The following is an 8,019-nucleotide window of genomic DNA, read 5'->3' on the forward strand; positions in this document are numbered from 1 at the left end:
ATGTCGCTAGCCAGATATCCGGCCTTCCTCAGCTTTTTGATGTGTCCCTCCGTGATGGAGGAGACCATCCACTTGCCTCCCGCTCCGGACATGACTGGAGAAGGTTGAGGTGGTAGTGCGGACTTGGGCGCTGGAGCTCGAGTGCGCAAGAATTGATAGGCAAAGGAGGAAGAAGGCGTGGGTGAAAAGGTGGATCCTTATCCCCTTATATGGGTGGACGCAACTACGTGTCCCCACCAGCCTGGTAAAACTCGCTTATCTCCAAGTGCCGTAATCAATGGCGCGGTTGGGTTACCCACGCCCGTATTAATGAGAATCCCGGAATAAGGGGACACGATCTCTGCTTTAACAAGACGTGCCAAGGAAACCGCCTCACATAACACACTAAGGTGGGACAGTAAAACGGTTCGAATAAAAGCTTGGCCGTGGTGTGATGTCACACTATGGAATACGTCAGCAGATTAGATTTGTGTAAATATTATTCTCTCTATGGCAATATGTGGAAACTTATTTTGCAGAGCCGGACACTATCTTTGTGTTCAAAATCTTCTATGAAGTACTTGGAGGAGGAACCCGCCTTGCAATGCCGAAGACAATCTGCGCGTCGGACTCGTCGTCATTGAAGCCTGGTTCAGGGGCTACTGAGGGAGTCCTGGATTAGGGGGTGTTCGGATAGCCGGACTATACCTTCAGCCGGACTCCTTGACTATGAAGATAAAAGATTGAAGACTCCATCACGGGTCCGGAAGGGACTTTCCTTGGCGTGGAAGGCAAGCTTGGAGATACGGATGTTCAGATCTCCTACCATTGTAACCGACTCTATGTAACCCTAACCCTCTCCAGTGTCTATATAAACCGGAGGGTTTTAGTCCGTAGGACAAGATACACATCAACAATCATACCATAGGCTAGCTTCTAGGGCTTAGCCTCTCTGATCTCGTGGTAGATCTACTCTTGTACTACCCATATCATCAATATTAATCAAGCAGGACATAGGGTTTTACCTCCATCGAGAGGGCCTGAACCTGGGTAAAACTTCGTGTCCCTTGCCTCCTGTTACCATCCGGCCTAGACGCATAGTTCGGGACCCCCTACCCGAGATCCGCCGGTTTTGACACCGACATCACCCTTCTGGAGACATCACATTCATTCACGAATTGAGCAATTTCTCGCTTCATTCGAGTCCACCAATACGACTGCTTGAGGTCATGGTACATCTTTGTACTTCCAGGATGAATGGATAGAAGGGAATTGTGAGCCTCGTTCATAACGACTTTACGTAGATCACCCATAGGAACCACAATTCGATCCTCGAAGAATAGAGTGTCTTTGTCATCAAGGTGATAGCACTTGTACTTGGGTTGGTTCTTGGCAATCCCATTTTTCACCTTCTTCACCATGGCATCAAGAAGTTGTGCCTCACGAATTCGATCTTCCAAAGTAGGAGAGACTTGTAGGTTGGCAAGAAAACCTTGAGGAACAACTTGGAGATTCAGTTTGCGGAAAGCTTCACAAAGGTCCGGTTGGAAGGGCTTGAGAATTAAGCTGTTGCAGTAATCCTTCCTGCTCAAAGCATTTGCAATAACATTGGCCTTGCCTGGAGTATATTCAATACTCAGATTGTACTCTTCAAGCATTTTGACCCAACGAGTCTGCCTAAGGTTGAGGTTGGGCTGAGTGAAGATGTACTTGAGGCTCTGATGATCCGTGAAGATGTCCACTTTCCTTCCCAACAAGAGATGTCTCCATGTTAATAGAGCATGGACAACTGCCGCCAACTCGAGGTCATGAGTGTGGTAGTTCTTTTCGTTGGGCTTCAACTGGCGAGAGGTATAAGCCACAACTTTCTTCTCTTGCATTAACATAGCACCGAGACCTTGCAGGGAGGCATCACAGCAAACTTGAAATGGTTTGGATTCATCAGGAGGAGTCAAAACAGGAGCTGTGACTAACTTCTCTTTCAGGGTGTTGAAAGCCACGTCACATTCAGGTGTCCAGACATACTTAACATGCTTCTAGAGGAGGTTGGAAAGAGGCTTTGTCATCTTAGAGAAATTCTTAATGAATCTTCGACAATACCTTACAATCCCAAGAAAGCCGCGCAGCTACTTGACATTCTGAGGCGGTTCCCAATTCACAATTGCAGACACCTTCTCAAGATTAATAGCTATGCCCTTGGTGTTGGAAATATGCCCTAGAGGCAATAATAAAAGTGTTATTATTGTATTTCTTTGTTCATGATAATAGTCTTTTATTCATGCTATAACTGTATTATCCGGAAATCGTAATACACGTGTGAATACATAGACCACAATATGTCCCTAGTGAGCCTCTAGTTGACTAGCTCGTTGTGATCAATAGATAGTCATGGTTTCCTGGCTATGGACATTGGATGTCGTTGATAACGGGATCACATCATTAGGAGAATGATGTGATGGACAAGACCCAATCCTAAGCCTAGCACAAAGATCGTGTAGTTCGTATGCTAAAGCTTTTCTATTGTCAAGTATCTTTTCCTTAGACCATGAGATTGTGCAACTCCCGGATACCGTAGGAATGCTTTGGGTGTACCAAACGTCACAACGTAACTGGGTGGCTATAAAGGTGCATTACAGGTATCTCCAAAAGTGTCTGTTGGGTTGGCACGAATTGAGACTGGGATTTGTCACTCCGTGTAAACGGAGAGGTATCTCTGGGCCCACTCGGTAGGACATCATCATAATGTGCACAATGTGACCAAGGGGTTGATCACGGGATGATGTGTTACGGAACGAGTAAAGAGACTTGCCGGTAACGAGATTGAACAAGGTATCGGTATACCGACGATCGAATCACGGGCAGCAAAGGGAATTGAATACGGGATTGATTAAGTCCTTGACATCGTGGTTCATCCGATGAGATCGTCGTGGAACATGTGGGAGCCAACATGGGTATCCAGATCCCGTTGTTGGTTATTGACCGGAGAACGTCTCGGTCATGTCTGCATGTCTCCGGAACCCGTAGGGTCTACACACTTAAGGTTCGATGACGCTAGGGTTATAAAGGAAGTTTTGTATGTGGTTACCGAATGTTGTTTGGAGTCCCGGATGAGATCCCGGACGTCACGAGGAGTTCCGAAATGGTCCGGAGGTAAAGATTTATATATGGGAAGTCCTGTTTTGGTCACCGGAAAAGTTTCGGGCGATATCGGTAATGTACCGGGACCACCGGGAGGGTCCCGGGGGTCCACAAAGTGGGGCCACCTGCCCCATAAGGTTGCGTGGGCCAGGTGTGGGAGGGGACCAGCCCCTAGGAGGGCTGGTGCGCCCCCCACAAGGGGGCCAAGGCGCAAGGGAGAGTGGGAGGGGGCAAACCCTAGTCCAGATGGGCCTTAAGGCCCATATTGGTGAGCCTCCCTCTCCTCTCCCCTCTTGGCTGCCACCCCCTTTGCCATCTAGGGCTCGCCGGACCCCTTGGGGGTGGGAAACCCTAAAGGGGGAGCAGCCCCCCCTTCCCCCTATATATAGTTGAGGTTTGGGGCTGCCATACACATGAGTTCTCTCCCTCTTGGTGCAGCCCTACCTCTCTCCCTACTCCTCCTCTCCCATGGTGCTTGGCGAAGCCCTGCTGGATTGCCACGCTCCTCCATCACCACCACGCCGTTGTGCTGCTGTTGTATGGAGTCTTCCTCAACCTCTCCCTCTCTCCTTGCTGGATCAAGGCGTGGGAGACATCACCGGGCTGTACGTGTGTTGAACGCGGAGGTGACGTACGTTCGGCACTTGATCATCGATGATTTGAATCACGACGAGTACGACTCCATCAACCCCATTCACTTGAACGCTTCCGCTTAGCGATCTACAAGGGTATGTAGATGCACTCTCCTTCTACTCGTAGCTAGTTTCTCCATAGATAGATCTTGGTGACACGTAGGAAAATTTTGAATTTCTGCTACGTTCCCCAACAGTGGCATCATGAGCTAGGTCTATTGCGTAGATTCTTTGCACGAGTAGAACACAAAGTAGTTGTGGGCGTTGATGTTGTTCAATATGCTTACCGTTACTAGTCCAATCTTGTTTCGACGGTATTGTGGGATGAAGCGGCCCAGACCGACCTTACACGTACTCTTACGTGAGACAGGTTCCACCGATTGACATGCACTTGGTGCATAAGGTGGCTAGCGGGTGCCAGTCTCTCCCACTTTAGTCGGAACGGATTCGATGAAAAGGGTCCTTATGAAGGGTAAATAGCAATTGGAATATCACGTTGTGGTTTTGCGTAGGTAAGAAACGTTCTTGCTAGAAACCCATAGCAGCCACGTAAAACATGCAAACAACAATTAGAGGACGTCTAACTTGTTTTTGCAGGGTATGCTATGTGATGTGATATGGCCAAAAGGATGTGATGAATGATATATGTGATGTATGAGATTGATCATGTTCTTGTAATAGGATTCACGACTTGCATGTCGATGAGTATGACAACCGGCAGGAGCCATAGGAGTTGTCTTAATTTATTGTATGACCTGCGTGTCATTGAAGAACGCCATGTAAACTACTTTACTTTATTGCTAAACGCGTTAGTCATAGAAGTAGAAGTAGTCATTGGCGTGACAACTTCATGAAGACACGATGATGGAGATCATGATGATGGAGATCATGGTGTCAAGCCGGTGACAAGATGATCATGGAGCCCCGAAGATGGAGATCAATGGAGCTATATGATATTGGCCATATCATGTCACAACTATATAATTGCATGTGATGTTTATTATGATTATGCATCTTGTTTACTTAGGACGACGGTAGTAAATAAGATGATCCCTTACAAAATTTCAAGAAGTGTTCTCCCCTAACTGTGCACCGTTGCTACAGTTCGTCGCTTCTAAGCACCACGTGATGATCGGGTGTGATGGATTCTTACGTTCACATACAACGGGTGTAAGACAGTTTTACACAGCGAAAACACTTAGGGTTAACTTGAAGAGCCTAGCATGTGCAGACATGGCCTCGGAACACGGAGACCGAAAGGTCGAGCATGAGTCATATAGTAGATACGATCAACATGAAGATGTTCACCGATGATGACTAGTCCGTCTCACGTGATGATCGGACACGGCCTAGTTGACTCGGATCATGTAATCACTTAGATGACCAGAGGGATGTCTATCTGAGTGGGAGTTCATAAGATGAACTTAATTATCCTGAACATAGTCAAAAGACCTTTTGCAAATTATGTCGTAAGCTCGCGCGTTTAGTTCCACTGTTTAGATATGTTCCTAGAGAAAATATGGTTGAAAGTTGATAGTAGCGATTATGCGATCAGTAGAAAGCTTATGTCCTTAATGCACCGCTCAGTGTGCTGAACCCCAACGTCGTTTGTGGATGTTGCGAACATCGGACATACACGTTTTGATAACTACGTGATAGTTCAGTTAAACAGTTTAGAGTTAAGGCACTAAAGACGTTTTCGAAACATCGCGGAACATATGAGATGTTTCAAGGGCTGAAATTGGGATTTCAGGCTCGTGCCCACGTCAAGAGGTATAAGACCTCCGACAGTTTTCTTAGCCTACAAACTAAGGGAGAAAAGCTCAATCGTTGAGCTTGTGCTCAGATTGTCTGAGTGCAACAATCACTTGAATCGAGTGGGAGTTGATCTTCCAGATGAGATAGTGATGTTTCCCCAAAGTCATTGCCACCAAGCTGCTAGAGCTTCGTGATGAACTATAACATATCAGGGATAGATATGATGATCCTTGAAATATTCATGATGTTTGACACCGCGAAAGTAGAAATCAAGAAGGAGCATCAATTGTTGATGGTTGGTAAAACCACTAGTTTCAAGAAGGGCAAGGGTAACAAGGGATACTTCATGAAACGGCAAAACAGTTGCTGCTCTAGTGAAGAAACCCAAGGTTGAACCCAAACCCGAGACTAAGTGCTTCTGTAATGAGAGGAACGGACACTGAAGCGGAACTACCCTAGATACTTGGTAGATGAGAAGGCTGGCAAGGTCGATAGAAGTATATTGGATATACATTATGTTAATGTGTACTTTACTAGTACTCCTAGTAGCACCAGGGTATAAGATACCGGTTCGGTTGCTAAGTGTTAGTAACTCGAAATAAAAGCTACGGCATAAACGGAGACTAGCTAAAGGTGAGCTGACGATATGTGTTGGAAGTGTTTCCAATGTTGATATGATCAAGCATCGCACGCTCCCTCTACCATCGAGATTTGGTGTTTGCGTTGAGCATACACATGATTGGATTATGTCTATCGCAATACGGTTATTCATTTAAAGAGAATAATGGTTACTCTATTTATTTGAATAATACCTTCAATGGTCTTGCACCTAAAATGAATGGTTCATTGAAATCTCGATCGTAGTGATACACATGTTCATGCCAAAAGATAGTAATGATAGTACCACCTATTTGTGGCACTGCCACGTAAGTCATATCGGTATAAAATGCATGAAGAAGCTCCATGTTGATGGATCTTTGGACTCACTCGTTTTTGAAAAGTTTGAGACATGCGAACCATGTCTATTGGTGTATATGCATGAAGAAACTCCATGCAAATGGACCGTTCAGACTCACTTGTTTTTGAATCACTTGAGATATGCAAATCATACCACATAGGCAAGATGACTGAAAAGCCTCGGTTTTAATAAGATGGAATAAGATAGCAACTTGTTAGAAGTAACACATTTTGATGTGTGCAGTCCAATAAATGCTGAGGCATGCAGTGAATATCGTTATGTTCTTACTTCACAGATGATTCGAGTAGATGTTGAGAATATTTACTTGATGAAACACAACTCTGAATTATTGAATGGTTCAAGTAATTTCAGAGTGAAGTAGAAGATCATTGTGACAAGAGGATAAAATGTCTATGATACGATCATAGAGATGTATATCTGAGTTACGAGTTTTGGCACACAATTAAGACATTGTGGAAATTGTTTCATAATTAATACCGCCTGGAACACCATAATGTGATGGTGTGTCCGAACATCATAGTTGCACCCTATTGGATATGGTGCGTACCATGATGTCTCTTATCGAATTACCACTATCGTTCATGGGTTAGGCATTAGAGACAACCACATTCACTTTAAATAGGGCACCACGTAATTCCAATGAGATGACACCGTATGAATTATGGTTTAGAGAAACCTAAGTTGTCGTTTCTTAAAAGTTTGGGGCTGCGACGCTTATATGAAAAAGTTTCAGGTTGATAAGCTTGAACCCAAAGCGGATAAAATGCATCTTCATAGGAAACCCAAAACAGTTGGGTATACCTCCTAATTCAGATCCGAAAGCAATATGGATTGTTTCTAGAATCGGGTCCTTTCTCGAGGAAAAGTTTCTCTCGAAAGAATTGAGTGGGAGGATGGTGGAGACTTGATGAGGTTATTAAACCGTCTCTTCAACTAGTGTGTGACAGGGCACAGGGAGTTGTTCCTGTGGCACCTACACCAATTGAAGTGGAAGCTTATGATATTGATCATGAAACTTCGGATCAAGTCACTCCCAAACCTCGTAGGATGACAAGGATGCGTACTACTTCAGAGTGGTACGTAATCCTGTCTTGAAGGTCATGTTGCTAGACAACAATGAACCTACGAGATATGGAGAAGCGATGGTGGGCCCGGATTCCGATAAATGGCTTGAGGCCATAAAATCCGAGAGAGGATCCATGTATGAAAACAAAGTGTAGACTTTGGCAGAACGGCTCGATGGTCGTAAGGCTAATGAGTACAGATGGATTTCAAAAGGAAGACGGACAATGATGGTAAATGTCACCATTAAGAAAGCTCGACTTGTCGTTAAGATGTTTTCCGACAAGTTCAAGGAGTTGACTACGATGAGATTTTCTCACTCGTAGCGATGCTAAGAGTCTGTTGGAATTATATTAGCGATTACTGCATTATTTATGAAATCTTGCAGATAGGATGTCAAAACATTGTTTCCTCGACGATTTTAATGAGGAAAGGTTGTATGTGATACAACCGGAAGGTTTTGCCAATCCC

The sequence above is a fragment of the Triticum dicoccoides genome, chromosome 6A (genome assembly GCF_002162155.2).
Source record: "Triticum dicoccoides isolate Atlit2015 ecotype Zavitan chromosome 6A, WEW_v2.0, whole genome shotgun sequence".
Taxonomy (NCBI): Eukaryota; Viridiplantae; Streptophyta; class Magnoliopsida; order Poales; family Poaceae; genus Triticum; species Triticum dicoccoides.